Source organism: Lissotriton helveticus, chromosome 4_1 (assembly GCF_964261635.1).
Source record: "Lissotriton helveticus chromosome 4_1, aLisHel1.1, whole genome shotgun sequence".
In the NCBI taxonomy this organism is placed as follows: Eukaryota; Metazoa; Chordata; class Amphibia; order Caudata; family Salamandridae; genus Lissotriton; species Lissotriton helveticus.
Genome location: NC_136063.1, coordinates 1,832,977,773 through 1,832,996,859, shown reverse-complemented (window position 1 = coordinate 1,832,996,859; position 19,087 = coordinate 1,832,977,773). Strand labels below are relative to the sequence as shown.

The window sequence follows — 19,087 nt, the reverse complement described above, 5'->3', positions numbered from 1 at the left end:
GCTACAGCCATTAACAAGAACTGCATTTCCCATATTCCCCTAGCATCCGGACGCTGAGGGGAGGAGGGGGTAGGAATGCAACACATCATGCCATTTTGTTCCCTCTGAAAAAAATACCAGCAGCCACCGGGTACAGATCAGAATCTGAAGTGCAGCTGCAAGGAAGCTGTACTGTGACGAAGTACTACGGGGATTGAGGGCAATGGTATAGTGCTGGATTAACGAAAATAGGGGCCTTTTATTTTTGTGTGCATCTACCTAACCCCTTATAACTTAATACGCGAGTGTGGGATTTCAATATATAATTAAGCACATACCCAGGAGTAAGCAGCATGGGTTTACTTTATGCGGTACGGCCTGATGTAGGGTAATGGCATCACATTGTTTAGTTCACTGTATATATGGCACGCCCTTGCGCCAATCAGACACACAGCTTTGTAGCAAAGTATTTGTTGTAACAATAAACCAATGTTCATCCAGTAATCTGAATTGAATCCATATCTTTATTTTAATTTTCAACTTCATCCATATTTTATCCAATCACTTAAAAGGCAGCGTTGTTCCACATTTTTTCAAATCCCACTGGCATGCCCATCCAGGCCTTATCAGTGGTGCGTAGGGATTAACAATTCATTGAGGTTGGCCTTATATATTATCACCCAATGCATTTCGGAATCTTACAGTCCGTCAGGGGGTCACTATAATAAAAGGAAAGGATGTGTAGAAATATGCTACAAAGAACTGGACTCCTAAATGCAATGATTTATACGTTCAGGTTAAAACATTTTATTTAATTTTGTTTTCACTTGGATCTTAGGAGGGTTTGAAAATTGAACGAAGAGGGTCTTTATATCTTTTGCACAGATTGATATTGTGTATACAATGTTACTGGGGTGGATTGTTTAGCAGAGGGGTGAGGCATATATTTCTTTAAGGCTCCAATGTTGAGTTACGCGGGTGAGCCACACCTCCACGGTAGTTAAAAATAGAGAGTTTTCATGTGTAAAGTGTTTGATGGCAAAATCAAGGTGAAGGAGCAAGTTGGTGGTTCCAGGGTGCATGGAGGAGGCGATTATGTTGCCGGTCACGGCATGAAAGGTACAGCTTTATAGTGTTTATGTTGTTGGTTACAGGGTTAGGATCAAGTAAACATACATTGATTTTAATTAATCTTATTTGTGTATGATAGTTTATGTAAATGGGTGGGAGAATATGAGAATTAATTTATGTCAGAATTAGTTTGGTTGAAACACAATGATTTATTGAATAGTACTTTTTTTAATGCACGTAAACAGTCAGCAAGCCGCAATATTGCTACGAACAGCCAGAACAGTCACAAGTATAAGAAGGTGTGCAAGCTATCATTCTCATTTATCACATGGACTAATGTTATATAATGTATCTCAGTCCATGGTTTGTGTCTCGTCCAGGAGGGGCGATATTGAAATGTCGGGTTATTATCCAGGTTGTAATATGCTCTGGATATAGCTATACAGTATAAAGTTCATTATGGCAAATAGAACTATGAGTAACACAAACCTGAAGAAATGAGTGACATGTTAATGAGGCCTCATAAACGCAGACAATATCAACCTGCTTGGGGCCAGTGAGCAAAGGGAACTGTACCAAGTTTGGGTTTCTACCACTGAACATATATAAGTAGAATACCTACTGTGAGTGTCAATTTTCAAAAATGGAAACTAGGGATGCCCTTTAGGATTTGAAACCATAATATACAAGATAGGTTTATAGAACTAAGACTCACGTATTCCACATCCATTGGAGCACTTAGGCTTGGATATGATACTATAACATTGAGACAGATAGGAGTGTTGTGTCCCAATCGCATACATGTTCTGCCTTGACGATTTTTGATCTATACCTCTTGTCAAACACAAGCTCCTTCCCAGTGCGACTGCTTGGTATAAACCTGACAGTTTTACGATAAGTAAATGCACTAGTTGTGCATGTTCACCAGTGTTTTCCATGTGTGCTGAGTGTGATGTAACCTAACATGTGTACCACAATGGGTGCATTAATGTATGAAAGATGATGGTCTCAAGCAATACAAAAAAGGAAACTTAAAAGAATGTATTAAAAGAAAATCAGACCATGATGATATCCATAATGTTTTATAAGCAAGTAAAGATGGTGGACGGGCAAGTAAGACTTATTCTTACCTGCATGAACATGACTGGTGCAAAACTACAGATACTAAGGTATGTTTGACTGCCCTGATGAAGGTCTTAGACAATCTCACAAGGATGCGGAAACATGTTGAGATGATGCTCAAGACATAGATTGACGGTAGCATCCTCATGTATATAGTGTTTTTAATCCAGCCCAGTTAACCTTAGCTTAGGACCAGAAACCAATTCTTCTAACCTCCCTTCTCAATGAGGTTAAGACCACCATGCTACGATCATCACCTTAACATGGTGAGTCAGACTGACCATAAGGAAGCAGGCCACAAAGAAGTGGGTGAGGCCTTCCCTTCCAAATCTTTTTCCTTTTTTAATTGCAGTCTTTAAAAAGAATAACTTTGTTACTCCAGAAATTAGTGTAGGACTACAGACCTTGACGTACCTGCTAAGAGTTGTGTTTTAGTGTGGAGGGTGTAAGGCAAGCAGACCTCTAGTTCCCATGTTGTTTGAGTCAGTCAACACTTACTCAGTGCCACAGAACAATACTAAACTGATTTTATGCACCATACCAGGATTCAAACCATAGGACCCATCTGGATAGAAAACACCTCCATGTAGAAAGGGTCAAATCTGCCCAAAGGCAGTCCAAAGACAACATAATACGAAAGTTAAGATTTCAGCAGTGTATTGTTAGACCACCAAAAAATGGCTGTTTAAGCTAGACCTTCCTGGAGGGAAGTTGCAAATACTTTTGAAACTCAGCCATCAAATGTGATGGCAGTGTGGAGAACAAGAACTCCAACCCAAGAAACTCCTGTCACCAGAAACATTTATTTTTTTGTACTTTATAAAGAATGACTTCGACCCTACTTAGGATGAGGGTGCACTGGATATCAAGGGTGAGCAGGACAAGAAAAGAACTTGGGCTGAAGAAAGGAAATCAGCCCTAACTACTTCCCAGTCTGAAATTATTGCCAACCCGTCACCAGAACCCAAGAATCAATCCAAAACAAAGGAAAATCTCCTCCTTAGTGACCCCACTGACAGCAACATCCCTGCAGTCATCCCGGCCTCGGACAAGGCTCATCAATTCTGATGAAAATCCTGAAAGAAGAAAATCCAAACCTTCAACTAGGAAATAAGCCCAGGGTCTCTTTCTCTTTATGACTTTTGTAGCTTGCTCACATAATTCTTACGGCAAAAGCATGTTGTTGAACTTGGCCCTTTTTGCAGAGTTATCGACAAACGTTTTGCTTCTTCCTCCTATTTTTACCTGACCTGTTGTTAGTTTTAGGATTCTGGGCACTTTACCACAGCTAATCAGTGCTAAAGTGCATATGTTCTCTGTGTAAATTGTGAACATGATTGGTTATCCATGATAGGCATATTTGACTTACTGGTCAGTCTCTAGTAACATGCACTGCATGTGCCGGGGCTGGTAAATCAAATACTATTAGTGGGCCTGCAGGATTGATTGTGCTACCCACGAGTAGGCCTGAAAAGATGTCTCAGGCCTGCCACTGCAGTGCTGTGCGCAGTTTGCTAACTGCCATGTCGACTTGGCAAGTGCACCCACTTTTAACCTTCCCTTTTCTTAGATATAGGACACCCCTATGGTAGGCCCAAGATACCCCCCTGGGCAGGGTGCAGTGTATGTAAAAGGTATGAAATGTACCGATATGTATAACATGTCCTGATAGTGAAATACTGCCAATTTCGTTTTTCACTATTGAAAAGCTATCTTTCCCCATAGGAAAGAATGTGGAATGCTTTGGAACATTTTACAAGCATATCTTCCCATAGGGATAAGATAGAAAAATAAAGTTAGGCTCTCTAAACTCAGAATTTAAAAAACAACTTTAGTAAAAGATGTGTTTTTAATTTGTGGGTTTGAAATTGCCACTTTTAGAAAGTATTTGAGAGTGGGGCGACATCTCACCCCAACCAATTGCACAGCTGAAACGTAGCCACCATGGGGCAATATATTATACCAATTTTTATTTTTGTCATCACAGTACTGTTTTTCTCCATCATTTTCAATTTTCTTTTTTCTTTCTTTTAATAACAGTAATTTAAATCCACACGTGGAATATAAAATCCCTTTTTTCACGTTTCTGTTGCTCAACCTGTGTCCATCCGGACCTCTTGAAAGAACACGATAAATGCCAAGTTCATTTGAAGCAGCGTTTATTCAATAAAAACCCAATGCATTTCGGGCTATGTAGCGCCCTTCGTCGGGGGTCACTGTAAATACACAATGAAACAATACCAATTATCATTAAACGCCATGTTATGCCTTCACTCAATTATATACATTTTACCCTTAACCAACAATGTGTGCTCCTTCAAGCATTATAGACCATTTAGAAAGTAGGCATTTTCTTGTTTAACCCTTCTGTGTGCCTCTGCCTGTTTGTGTATTGACTGTCTGGTTTTGAAGTGACAGGGGCTGGGGAGGTGCATTCTCTCATACAGCCACGCTGTGTCCGGCCTTTTCTAAATGAGTCGGGCTGAATAGACCTGGGCTGCATTCAGAGTAGAGGTAGGAGTTCTAGCACTTAAATAGGCCCGGTCTGCATGTAGAGTGGTGGGAGGAGATTTCCCTTGCACCTGAATAGAGGCTGTCTGCCGTACACAATGCTGTTTCCACTGCCTGCCGGGCAGCTGCACAAGAGAACACAGAACTGGTTTGGACTGGGCTCAGAGACCCTTGCACAAAGAGAACAAAAACATTTTGAGGTATAAGTATTAGACTTAAAACCCCTGAACTTTAGACTACTTCTGGAATCAAGAGGAACCTTTGCTGAGGAGAAGAGCTGGAGAAACTGAGAAGTACTGCCCTTGCTGAGTGTCTGCGGTTGGCTGGCAGTTGCTGTTTCTGCCAACGAAAGGAGGGCTTTGCTGTGTGCTCTGTCCCCTGCTTGATGAAATTCTCCAAGGGCTTGAGTAGAGCTTGCCTCCTGTTTTGAAGTCTCAGGAACACAAAGACTTCACCCCCAGCTCCCCCTGAACTGCCTTGCTGGGAGTTCAGACCTGCCAGAAGTGCCTGTGACTGTGTGGGGCCTCTGGAGGTTGTTTCTGCTGCTGGGAGCTGGAAAGCTTCTCAACAACAAGGAAATCGACGCATCGTTCTTCTGGTGACAGTTTTTCCAATGCAACACCATGGTGTAAGAAGAATCTCCCCGCGCTGTGCGCCGCCACTGAAACCAGCGCAGCGCCTCTCGCTGCTGCATGAATCAACGCATCGAGGGATCGCAGCTGAAAAGGTCGACGTATAACCCTCGCTGCCGATGCATCCTGGATTTACATGCATCGTCCCAGTGCAGCAAGTTTTCCTCCCATGCATCACTCTCGGATCAGAGTTGTCTCAGAATCGACGCATCACTTCCCCCTACAGACAGGACCCAACTCATCGCTCCGCTGTGTACAGCGGAACTGTTGCATCGCATCCACGACGATCTCAGGAACGACACATCTCTTTGTTTTTCGACGCTTCTCATCGTTGCGGCTGTTTGCTTGGTGAACTGTCACAACAACAGGTAGTTTTCAAGAAATCACGCATCCATAGTTTTCTATGGACTCAGTTGCTAAAATATTTGAAAGACATATTTCTTAATACTTATATGTTGGATTTTTGTCGTTTTGGTCTTGTTTAGATAAAGATACTTTATTTTTCTAAACAGGTTTGGTGTCCTTTTGTGGTGTTTTCACTGTTACTGTGAGTATTGGTACAAATACTTTACGCATTGCCTTTGGGATAAGCCTGTCTGCTTGTGCCAAGCTACAAAGGAGGTGAGCAGGGATTGGGGTATTCTAAGATTAAAATGTGTGTATTTTCAGAACTAACTAGTTGATGTTTGGAGAAAAATAGTTGAATTTCAAAAATATACTTAAATCTGATATTGAGGGATACATCAAGCGGGCTCGGAGACTTATTATCATTGTGCAAGGGGCACTGCAGCAATGCAGAATATTACCCTTGTAATGGCATTTCAAACTGACAACACATTATTTACATTACTGTTGGCAATCCTGCTTGATACTCTAACATCTTTACTGCTAGTAAACTTGCACTGGATGGCCACTCGTGTAATCGTGTCGGATGTGCTCACTATTACAAGACTAATAATATTGGCAACTTGGCATGATTTTTAGTTTACAAAAGTAGTTCTTATTACAGAAAAGAGCAACTTAATTGGATTTTGTCAAATAGTTGAGAACAATGCTTTACATTGACTGGTACTGAGTACCTGGCTGTCTTTAATTTGAAAGGCACAGTACCTTTACTTTCTAATGCAACACATTTAATTGGAGAATGCCGAACCTTTGTAGGAGCATAAAAAGAGTATTCTGAATGGAGTACCATCACGTCTGTATTTCTATTTAAAGCACTAGGATGGGGCAGCCTGCAGGGTTATATCAGGTGTACGGCGGATGCGAGTAAACAAAACGATATTTTCATGGACTCACGTAAACTACATTTTTAGAAGCAGACCTGTATATCTTTTGTAAAGAGAATACTAACTGTTAATAAATGACCGGGTACGGGACGTGTCAAGCTCGGCGGTTTGCATTTTACCGATCCTTCGTCCCCCGGGCTGCAGCAGTACCCGGCCTTCCCTCTTCCGTGCAGCGGCCGCCGCTCTGCTGTTGCTGCTGAGTGCAGTGACGTAACGAAGCCGGGCTCCGAAGAGGAGGAGGCCGCGCGTACTGCGAGCCAGCGGCCCTGATTGGCCCAGGCCTGCCGAACAAGGCCCTAGCTCAATCCCGAGCAGCCCAGCCACCTCCGGAGCAACCACGGCAGCCGCCGCAGCCCGGCCCAGCGGGCGCCAGGTAACGGCGGGAAGACTGGCTGCAGGGGGAGGGCAGGGGACCCCGAAATTAGGGGCGAAACTTGATCGGGCGCTCCGCGAGGCCTTCGGACGGGCCTCCGTAGGCCTCGCTAGGCCCTGCCCGCGGCCTCTGGCAGACAACGGGAGGGGTTGCAGGCGCAGCTGCGACAAAGAACCTCAGCGAAAAAAAATGGACAAAAACAAAATGTCCTCTGAAGCTACGGGGTGTGCTGACACCGTCAGGCCTGGCCTAAACTGGGCCCAGCCACAATGCTATCACTTCCGCTCCGGGCGCGGGTGGGTATGTGACAGTCCCACGCCTGACACCGCGGGCTCGCTTCAGACAGCCGGAGCCACTTCCTGTGCAGCCACCATTCTCCGCACAGGTCCAGGCCAGCCTCTGTGATCCCCATCGCATTTCTTGTCTAATCAAAGGTTATGGGGAAAGCTGCCAGTTCTCTGCACAGGAGATGTTTATGCAAGATGCACGCCAGCACGGGCTGGCCAGAACCAGTCGTGCATTCGCACTGATGTTCTGCAGTATGCTTCGCATCCTTGCATCTGTCTGCTCAGTTTTTTTCCTCCTCAGTAAGGGGGGGGGAGGGTTGCCTGCAGAACAGCTGCGCATCTAACTACGTTCAGTGCTAACGCGAAAAATCCCTTAAAGATCCCAGAATTTGTTTTAAACCTCGGTCTCTTTCACACTGCAATTTGCAGTAACAACAGTGAAATGTAACAAACCTGATTTCGATCTGACAAGCGAGTGCCAGATACCACGTCGCTGGCTATAGTTGCATCCTTCCCTGGCTGGACACGATCAAACCGGACATCGTCAGGGTATTATTGTAGAATACAATCACAAACACCCACTGCTGCTCCCCCACTGTCGGGAACAGACAGGTACGCAGAGTTGATCTGTAACATTTTTCAATTTCTCCTGTAGAAGCAAGTTCCTTGCATTTACTTGTTCACCAGCGCTTGGTACCCCGCGATGTAGGGCGATGGTTGATTCGTAGACAAACCCACCCCCCGCCCCTACAGTGGTCCCGATTCTGTTTATTAAACACCACAATGCTGTTACTCCACCTGTCACTGGCAAAGGGGAGGGCTTTATTTTTCCTAATAATTTGAATAGATATATACTGTAACAGCGGTGCGTTTAATTGTTGAATGTATCTATGTTTGCATACTTTTATGTATATCATGTATTTGCCCAGGAATTCTATTTAGTGTTTCCTGCTGGTCCCTGAATAGGGAGCAGGGCAGGTATTTTCAGCAAGTAATTGCTTGCCATTGCTTTCTGCAGTGGACTGCCACTCGCTTTTTTATATGTAGAATTATTTGTTTTATCTCTCCATCACATGATAAAAAAATGTTTTCAGTGCATATCTGATTTTGGCATAACGAATGCATTTGTTATATGGTGTAATTTTGTGTGTTCGGGACGATCTCTTTTATTCTCTCTTCATTCTTTGTGTTCGATGAAAAATGATAAAAATAACCGAAAGGGGAAAAAAAACAAGTAACAGTGCGCCAATAGAATGAAAAAATATACATTGGTTTAAATACAAGTATCCGAGTTAATTGCTCCCTTTTAAAATAGGGTTCCAAGCGCCCTTAGTTGTGCAACGTGAAAAACAGCCTGCCTAGTGTTGAAACTTAAAGGTGAAAGCTAATGAACACATTTAATGATTTTTCAGGCATTTTGAATGATAATATAATATAATATTCGTTTTGGCAAAAAGCTTGTTGAAAAGCTGTCTCAGTGAGGTATCATTGGTGATAGACTGAAACATGTTTGTCTTGGATGATTTACGTTTATGTTTGTGTGCTTTCAAGCACAGGTTCCTGTTGCATTTTGTTTTCAGGCAGGGGGCCAAATTTAGAGGTCAGAATGAAATGGGTTAAAAAAGCAAACTATTTTTGCGCATGTTTTCCATCTTCCATCTAATTGTTGAGAGGAAGCTGTTTTTGTATGCTCATTTTTTCCCTTAGTTTGCAACCAGGTTACTATATGATGGTGATAAAACATAGTGCACAACGGACGCAATGAAATGCACAAAATCAATTATATCTCATTCGCTTTTAGTGGTGCAAAATATAAATATATTCATGTACTGCATGGTGTAAAAACTCCTCTGTCAACATGGCCTTAGCACCAGTTGTTTTCTCAATGCTTGCATTCACATTACTGCAAAAAAAAATGAAATTATGCTTGTAAACTTTCTGTGTTGTTGTCTGCCTACCCCCACCGCTGTCTGTGTTGTTGTCTGCCTTACCCCACCGCTGTCTTGTGTTGTTGTCTGCCTTACCCCACCGCTGTCTTGTGTTGTCGCCTGCCTACCCTCACCACTGTCTTGTGTTGTCGCCTGCCTACCCTCACCGCTGTCTGTGTTGTTGCCTGCCTACCCCCACCGCTGTCTGTGTTGTTGCCTGCCTACCTCCACCCGCTGTCTGTGTTGTTGCCTGTCTACCTCCACCCGCTGACTGTGTTGTTGCCTGTCTACCTCCACCCGCTGACTGTGTTGTTGCCTGTCTACCTCCACCCGCTGACTGTGTTGTTGCCTGTCTACCCCCACCCGCTGTCTGTATTGTTGCCTGCCTACCCCACCCGCTGTTTGTGTTGTTGCCTGCCTACCCCCACCCGCTGTCTGTGTTGTTGCCTGCCTACCCCCACCCGCTGTCTGTGTTGTTGCCTGCCTACCCCCACCCGCTGTCTGTGTTGTTGCCTGCCTACCCCTACCCGCTGTCTGTGTTGTTGCCTGCCTACCCCCACCCGCTGTCTGTGTTGTTGCCTGCCTACCCCCACCCGCTGTCTGTGTTGTTGCCTGCCTACCCCCACCCGCTGTCTGTGTTGTTGCCGGCCTACCCCCACCCGCTGTCTGTGTTGTTGCCTGCCTACCCCTACCCGCTGTCCACTTTGTTGCTAGTCCCCTCCTCCAACTGTCCGTGTTGCCTGCCCCACCTGCTGTCCCATGTTTTTTTTGTCTCCTCCCACTGTCCACGTTCTTGCTTCTCCTCCCTCCCTCCGTATTGCCTCTCCCCTTCCCTCAGTGTCTGTGTTGCTTACCTCCCACAGTACACAACAAAAGTCCTATGATGCGTTGAAAGCCTCGTCAGACCACTTTTTATTCACAGACCAGCAGTTGCTGTTGAGGATGTACCCCACATATGTCTTCCCCTGGAATAATACCCAAAAAAGTACTATGATGCAGCCAGCGCTGGTCTTGTCGTAGCGTTTTTATTTTACTTTAAGCCGAGCTGCTGTACAACATGGATAAAAATACTGACAAGGCCAATAGCTCTCTGAGGCACTAGTTACTTATTTCCACCAGCTAACAAATGACAACTGTGGGCCAAAACAGGGGTGGTTGTCCTTAGCACTCTACTCTAAATTGGTATAGTGCTAAAGATAGGTTAAAAAAATAGTCCAACTAAAAAACAGAGGGATCCCTTTTGTGCTATATATTACTTGGTCAACCTATGATCAAGCAGAGAGCACCGAACCAAAAATATACCATGGAGTATATAAATCTAAAAAACATACAAAGTTCTGTTTCCTCTATATATATTAAAAATAATTTATTATAAAATTGTTTCACTACATTCATAAAATGCATATTTCATATTAATCCATAATAAGAAAGATTTACATAAATTCTAAAATAATTTGTACAATAACATAAGTCAATAAAATATACACAAAAACACTCATAATATCAAGTCACATAACAAGCATTAGAGAGATTTTTGCTTTGCATATAGAGCTCTACCACAAAAAATCTAAAACTTTTATTCAAACTCTTCATGCTCTTATAATTTTACTAATATCGAAGCTGCATTTCGGCAGATTGTCAAATCAGTCCCTGCCTTCGTCAGGACCAATTTAAAAAAAAAAGTTTTTCTTAAAACACGTTTAAAAGCAGTTGTTAATCTGGGAAACAGACACAGATCAAACATCTCATTAGATACATGTCACTACTCTGTTCAGTGCACACTATTGACATAGTGGGTTGATACCCAACATATAAGTTCTCCACACTATCTTTCTTCGATGTTATATACATTGAAAACAGAGGTTACCAGAATAGAGAATCCTCTAGGTGAGAGCGTCATATGCAAAGTTTAACTTCATATGGCTCACCATCTAGGCCAGGGTCATATTCACTTCCACCCACCAGTTACCTCTTAGAGTTGTTAGTATTCTGCTTTTCCTGTACTCGTGGATTTATTTAGATGTAGCCCTGTTTGAGAAGTCTCGACTTGTAAATGATGAGACCATCATTCTATTAAACTTTTTTTATATAGGGTGCCCATATATCCTAAAGGTCCCCTTTGGCCATATGAGACACTTACTTTATTAAAGGCGCTACAGGTTCAAGGATGAGCAAATCAATTATGCTTTCTTCTGTGGTTCCTATATTTGTCACCTGTTAGAAACCCACATACAATATGAACACTATACCAATACGCAAGTAATTCGAATCCCTAATAAAATACACAGCAGGGCATACTTTTCACTTACCCTTCACGTCTTTAGTAAGTTTTTTTTGTTGTTGAAACCTTATTTATTGAAATTTTCATAGTACAATTCTGCAGGCATCAGTTCTGACAAAGCATATATATCATAACACTATATCGACATTACAGATGTCTACATGCAGGTTGAGTCCATCACAACAATATTTTCCATAGCAAGCTAACACATCAGTGCCTATGTCGTCGATAACCATTGAGACCAGCAAGTGGACAAACCTTATATGCGTTTCATCAGCATACCACCGACATAACATTACAGAATCTGCAGCAATAGAGAAATGGGTGGCCCCATAGCATTGTCACAATTTCGGCAGCATTACAATATATGTGCTAAAAACTTTGCGTGATCCGTGACCTAAAACGTGTTGAGGTCGCTATCTACATCTCTACTGCAATATTCGTCGCTCCCTGATCTTCGACTTGCGATGCACTAGGGTGATTCATAAGATAGTTCCTCAAGGGGTCCCATATATCCCTAGGCCTATTTCGTAGTGGTTGTGTTTCCGCATATATCTGATTTTGATCTTGGCAGTATATAATGTCAGACAACCAGTCTTTGAATTTGGGAGCTCTCCCCCTCCCCCAGCGACATGCAACCCTGCGTTTCGCAAGCAGTAAGGCAATGTTGACAAATTTCCTAGAGGGGCGTGGTATCTGCACTGTGTATCCTAATAACATAATGAGTGGATTTCTATCTATCACCCCACTTATCATTTCCTGCAACGCCTTATGAACTTCTGTCCAATAATCATATATCTTTGGGCATTCCCAAGCCAGGTGCAAAAATCCCGCACCCTCCGCCTTACACCTGTCGCATCTGTCATTTATCTGTCAAGTGTAATCTTAGTTTTTTGACTGGCGTATAGTATATCCTTTGCAAGAATTTAAAGTGTATAATCTTAACTCTGCGGCTAGAGGAGATGTTGGCTGTGATGTCACAACAGTAGGCCCATTGCTGATCGTCAATGTCAATCCCCATGTCAGCACTCAATTGTCTGCAAGCTTTGCATTGTGTGTCCACCCTCTGCGTCCTGATGGTCCTATATATGTGGGATACCATATGGCGGCCCTCTGCAGACGTCAGTACAAGCTGTAGCGGCAACATCGTTTCCGGCTCAGTAGGGAATTGTGGGATTATACTCTTCAATCCCTGTCGCAATCTGACATAATAGAATATTTCAAGAGGAATGGGTTGAGTTCCCTGAAATAACTGATCCCTACTTTTGAACTGGCCGTTCAGGAACAGGTTCCCCCACGTGTTAATGCGAAGTCGACGACACATTTTTTGAAATCCACCTTCCTGCAGCAATGTCAATTGAGGATGATAGACAAGAGGCAGGTCTGGAGCGTATAGCATCGGGAGTTGCAATACTTTAAGGATCCGATGCCAAGCGTCCACCGTACAAGTCACCGTTGTGAACGGCGTGTCGATGGCTTCGACAGGTCCATGTATGACGCCTGTCAGGGGGATGGGCCTCGCTATCCAATCCTCTACAGCTAACTGTGGCATGTATGGGGTCGGTGTGAACCAGTGATATGCGTAGTGTGCCTGTGCACTCAGATAATATACAAAAAATTCAGGAATGTCAAAGCCGCCGTTAGTGTATGGTTGAGTAATGACCGACCAAGCCAGACGTGGCTGTTTGTCTCCCCAGAACAGTCGCAGCAATTCCGATCGCAGTGTTTTAAAAAAATAAGCGCCCGGGTAGTAAGGGATATTTTGAAAAAGATACAAAAACCTAGGTAGGATAACCATTTTTATAAGCGATGCTCTACCCGCCATGGATAGTGGTAGTGTCATCCAGCGGATGACATCATCGGTCAATTTCGTGATCGCGATACCATAATTCAGCCTAATCGTTTCCTCCCTGTCTATGGCCACCTGAATGCCCAAGTATCGGAGATCTGAGCTGCACCAGTCTAGAGGATAGTCTAATTGAAATCGGGACACCGCCGACGTGAGGGGAAAAAACTGTGATTTCTTCCTATTAATTTGTACGCCCGACACTCTGCCAAACACTATGAATTCACGCAACAACGGATTAAGGTTAGAGTGAGGATCGACGACATATAGCGTCAAATCGTCCGCATAGAGGGACACGTCGATCTGACGTTGGAAGCACTTAAATGCGCTCTGCTTATGTAATTGTCTAATACGACATGCTAAAGGCTCGATCGCTATTGCAAAAAGCAACGAGGAAAGTGGGCAGCCCTGCCTGGTGCCTCTAGTGATATATATCGGTTCCGATAACCCGCCATTGATAAGCACTCTTGCCATTGGTTTAGTGTAAAGCAGCCTGATCCAGTCGACAAATATTCTAGGGAATCCCATCCTGTTCAGAACGGTAAATATATAATCCCATTCAACTGAATCAAATGCTTTCGTAGCATCTAAGAACACTGCAGCTACCGGGATTTCCGGCGCTATGGTGCGAATCATAGAAAACAGGGTGCGCAAGTTATGAGTGGTGGATCTACCCGGAACAAATCCAGCCTGGTCTGGGAGCACTATCATGGTCATTAGGAGGGATAACCGAGTCGAGAGTATTTTTGCTAGAATTTTTGCATCGCAATTTATGAGGGACAACGGTCGGTACGAATCGCACTCTGCGGGTTCTTTCCCTGGTTTTAAAAGGGAGGTGATCACCACTTCTCGCATGGAATGCGGCAGTATCCCCCCTTCTAGGACGTCTTCGAAAACCTCCTTCAATTCTGGGGCCATTGTGTCTATATAACATTTATAAAATTCAGCTGGAAGGCCATCTAGGCCGGGGGCTTTCCCATTTTTTAATGACATTATGGCATCTCTTACCTCATCCAGCTCTAAGGGGGGCACCAAGAAATTGTCTGTGTGTGTCGCTGAGCCAGCATAGCGCCACCTCGCCTAGGAAGTCATCAAACATCGCATCTCCTACACGTTGCGTATTATACAAACTGCCGTAGTGCGACGTGAATAGACGTAGGATACCCTTAGTATCCTGACATTTCTGTCCCTCTGGTGTAATCATCTCAAGTATGTGCGTGCTATATCGAGGATTTCCCGTAAGGCTTGCGAGTACTCGCCCTGGTCTCTCTTCCCTCGCAGTACCTCCTAGCAGTCCAATGCTTACCCCTGAACTTGACCTCTCTAGCTGCTTACTCTTCATATTGTGTGAGTTTGTCTCGAAAGTCAGTATGGAACTGTTCCCCTGCATCCCGCGTCATCTTCACCTCCAGTTCTCTCAGTTCAAGTTTTTTTTATAGTACCTCGAATGTCTCTCAGAACACCACAGCTTTTGGAGATGCAGTATCCCCTGACTGTTACTTTAACCACTTCCATGCTAATGACAAGGTCAGCTCGTCATGGAGTTTACTGGGGCTGTGCTTATGACGAGTTGACCTTGTCATGAACAATGGGAATACATGATTATCAGCACCCAGCGGGAATTGCCTTAGCAGGCAAGGTGTTAAAGGCTTCCCAAATCGTTTCTACACCCTCCACAGATCCCTTATTTCTAGGAAAAAAAAGCTGCTTTCTCCTCACCCAATTCCGATTTGAAGACCTCGTCTAGCAACGCTGTGGGCTGTAGACGCCACGAGGTTTTCGTCGTGTCATACCCAGGTACACTGATTTGGACCAGCAAGGGACAATGATCCGAAAAGGACCTCGGCAAGTGTGCCACCCTGCCCAGATCTGCACTCAGTCAACGAGATAGCAAGCAGTAATCTAGTCGGGCCCATGTGTTTGAATATGTGGTGAAGTGCGTCCCTTCTCGTAGTGTAGCGTGAGCAAACCTCCAGCTATCTATTAACCCCCCTTCCTCTTGTCAGCACATCCCTGGCACGTCTATTGTATTGGGCACTGCCATCCGACCTGTCCATTTCTGGGACCAAAGCTACATGAAAATCACCCCCCACCATATCACATGCATGGAACCTATGCTGAGCACTTTGCCCCATAAGTGTGTAAAAAAAATCAGGCGTGTCTACGTTAGGGGCGTAGCAATTCACTATCGTAACTGTATCAGTGCCAAGCCTGCCCCAAACTAAGACAAATCGTCCCTCCAAGTCTAGTATTTCGCCAAGCATCGCAAAAGGTACCGTCTTTTTGATCAAAATAGCAGCCCCTCCAGCATATGCAGAACATGAAGAGAACCGTCGGATTGACGTCCATTTGCTTGAAAATGTATAATTAAGCACGCGGACTAAGGTGCGTTTCCTGTAATAGCCTGATGTGTATGTGATGTCTGTCTAGGTACGCCAGCACATTTCTGCCTTTCCTGGCATCATTCAGGCCTCTTATATTCCAAGAAAATATAGATATCTTCAACATCAACCCCTCAGCTACCATCCGTATGGTTAGTGTCACTACATAATAGTAGGATAAAGTGGAACATTGCACTCAATGCCTGAACCCATACCTGCCTAGTAGATAGCACCTGCATCTCATTCGATCTCTTGCAATAACAGCACTCTTTCATTGTGGCCCTTTTCCACGTAAATCTGGGAGCAGGGTCATATCTTCTTACCGTAGTCAAAACATGCAATCCCCAAATTTCCCCCCCTCCCTCTCCCTTCGTCCTGCATAGAACAGTAGTATCTAGTGGCAAACAGTCAACACATGAAAGTGTATTAACGCAATCCCACAACATCCCCATCCCACCTCCCACCACCCACTGAAGCATCCCCAACTTGCCAGCATAGTCTTCCAACCCCCCGCCCCAAAATCCCACCAATAACGTGCCCAGCAGAGCAACAGTAGCGAACATAGGGGAACACCCGTTTGGGGACAACTCTAGGTGGTCGCACGTCCACTCTCCCCTCCCCCCGCGCCCCATAACTATGCAACCTCTGGGCAGTGGGCAAGGAGGGGTAGTGGGGCCTGGATTACATTACCACCGGAACTCTCGATGCCAGTCTGCTGTGTAATCAATCAGCTGTCCCAGTCTCGGTACCTCGTGTGGGTAGCCACATTTATCCCAGACGCTTAGACGGTACATAATAGGTCTCGATGTAGGTTTCTCAGGATTCCTCATCAGTCTCGTGTAGAGTATCATGTAAATGTACAGGAATTTATATAGCGCAAATCACCAAGCGGTTTCTAAGCGCTTGCTTAGGGAACCCGTCCTGGTATTCCCCTGTGAGATAACCCCGGCAGGATATCCGCAAGGTGAAAGCCAGGCATCCCGCCGCGAGGGGCCGTTGTGGAGATTAAGCAAGCTATTGCCCAGAGTCGCAGAGTGTGAACCCGTGAATTTAGTAGTCACCGGAGCGAGAATTGTCGAGTCCATGGACATTTTAGGACTCTAGACCCCGCCGAGCCGGGAATTGAACACTGGTCCCGGGCTGACCTCTGCTTCCAGGTCTGCCTCCTCTAACCAGTGAGCCACACTTCTCCTGCCTCCTCTAACCAGTGAGCCACACTTCTCCCATCATGGTTTGCAGGTCTCCTACCAGACGATCTACGTTGCTCTTCCTTCAGTGTTCTTAGGTACTCTTCCACCTGTTGTGGCTTAGTGAAGAAGCGCTGCTTCCCCTGGTGCGTCACCCGAAGCCGGGCCGGGTACAACAAGGCATAATCTATTTGTGCATCATGTAGTTTCTTTTTGACGGCAATAAACTTTCGTCTTTCCTCTTGAACCAGTGGGGTGAAGTCCGGGTAAATGGAAAAGGTAACTCCATCGTAGGACAGGGTTCTTTTAGTGCGAGCTACTCGTAGGACTGTATCTCGATCCCGGTAATTCAGTAAGCGAGCAATTATAGGTCGAGGCGGGGCACCAGGCTTGGGCTGCGGTCCAAGAGAGCGGTGCGCCCGCTCCACTATAAACTGCGTTGAAAGGGCTTCATCCCCGAAGGTCGCCAGTAGCAACTTTTCTATGTAGTCCTCCAAGCGCCCCGTGTTGGTGGATTCAGGGACGCCTGTGACGCGTATATTATTGCGCCTGCTACGGGCTTTCAAATCCTCGTTTTTCGCAGCTATAGCCCGCAGTAGGTTGTCCATTCTTGTGAGCTGCGCTGTGTGTCCCGCCGTGATGTCATTATTCACTGAGATACGCCGTTCCGTCTCCCCTATTCTATCTTCATGCTGATCCATCTTGTGCACTATGGCACCCATTCTCGTCGACATCTTGTCCACTTTTTCCACTACCGTGGCAAATCCTTGTCCTATTTCTTGTAGGATCTGTTGAACATTTATCTCGGAGGTAGTCGACCCACCTGTCGCCTGATCCATCCCAGTCGGCGCTCCGCTCTCCATGGCAGAAGTCGATACCTTCTTTCCAGCATCAAAGGTGAGTTTAGACTGGCGGGAGTCTGGCTTCCCCATCCTTGCCAAGATTCGGTCACTCCTATCCCCTGGCCTGTCCGGGTCGACAGCTGTCCACGATGTATTCCGAATCCCCTGATGTGGGACGAACTTCCTGCTAGTATCCCCCAAGTTGGACGTCTCAGTCGCCTCACACCAGTCACACAAGGGGAAAGTACGGACGTAAGTTCATGCAATGCACCACGGCAGCGTCACGAAGCATAGGCTGTAAATCCCACAGCGCCCTCAATAGCAAAAGTATATATATATATCCTAGGATGTGGGCCTATCGAGGGAGGTAGCACTGCCGTAATGTTGAACTCCCCAAAGGATGGCGTGGGTGATGATGCACTAGCCACCGGAGGGCCGCAGGTATCAGTGGCGGATTCGATGCCAGAGCAGCCAACACATGCTGTACTCACGAGGATGCCACCAACTTATAGCGCCAGAAGTGCCGCGGCCGGACCTGCCGCGCGTTCCGCTATTTCTACCCGCCTATTAGGTACCCTCCAGGAAGTCCTCCGCCGTCTGGACACCAGTAGCAGGAATGGTCGCAGTCCGGCACTCTAAGGGCCCGTGTGGAAGACCTCCGGCAGGCGCCCTACCTCGCACAACATCAGGCCGCCATTATTGCCGCCCCGCAGCTGCCCGAATCATAGGTGCGCCCTGGGGCCGGTTCCTCCCTCAAGTTCACAGCGACCGGTTCCGCTGCCGCGCCTCGCCTCAATCTTACGTGGCGGTAGGCTCTCCTCGCCGCTCCCCTCCTCGGCCGGGGGAAAGCTCCGGCAGTGGTGAGACGTGTGCGTCCGTAGCAGGCAGCCGTGAGCACTCTTCTCGCTCCCGGAGTTGCGGCCTACGCCCCACGTGTGAAGCCGCGGCCTTTCCTGGACACAGCCGCCGACCGCCGTGCACCCTACAGTCCAGCGACTCACCCGGGGAAAATCGGAGGGCTCCGAAACCGCTGTTGCATATATCCGATCAGCGCCAAGTTTTCACCGAGGTGTGGGGAGATGATAATGTCTCTCTCAGTGTTTTTTCAGCCAGATCTCGAGCCGGGTTTTAAGGATAAATGGCGGATATTAATCCAGGTTCCAGGAGCCTCACCCAAGGGCGGCCATTCTGCCGTGCGCCCTCTAGCGCCCCTCGAGCGGCTATCTACTTCACGTCTTTAGTAAGTTATAATTAAGGCACCCGGATTTCCGTTTAAATGGATTTTTATACATAAATACAGACAGAAAAAAGTTTTCTCTGTCTGTATTTATAAATAGAAATAGAAAAATACGACCAAA

General features: G+C 45.6%; 1 protein-coding gene across 4 annotated transcripts in view; it reads left to right on the top strand.

Annotated features, from left to right (window-relative positions):
* Positions 1-6,813: 6,813 nt before the first annotated feature.
* The window catches only part of ZNF711 (zinc finger protein 711), a 239,742-nt gene continuing 227,468 nt past the window's right edge, over positions 6,814-19,087 (top strand). The window contains exon 1 of one of the 4 annotated variants that reach the window (XM_078688476.1): positions 6,814-6,977. The gene's annotated coding sequence lies outside the window, so the exon portion shown is untranslated. Of the gene's footprint in view, positions 6,978-7,409; positions 7,877-19,087 lie in introns of those variants that run through there. The other 3 variants (XM_078688475.1, XM_078688477.1, XM_078688474.1) reach the window with 3 other exon arrangements.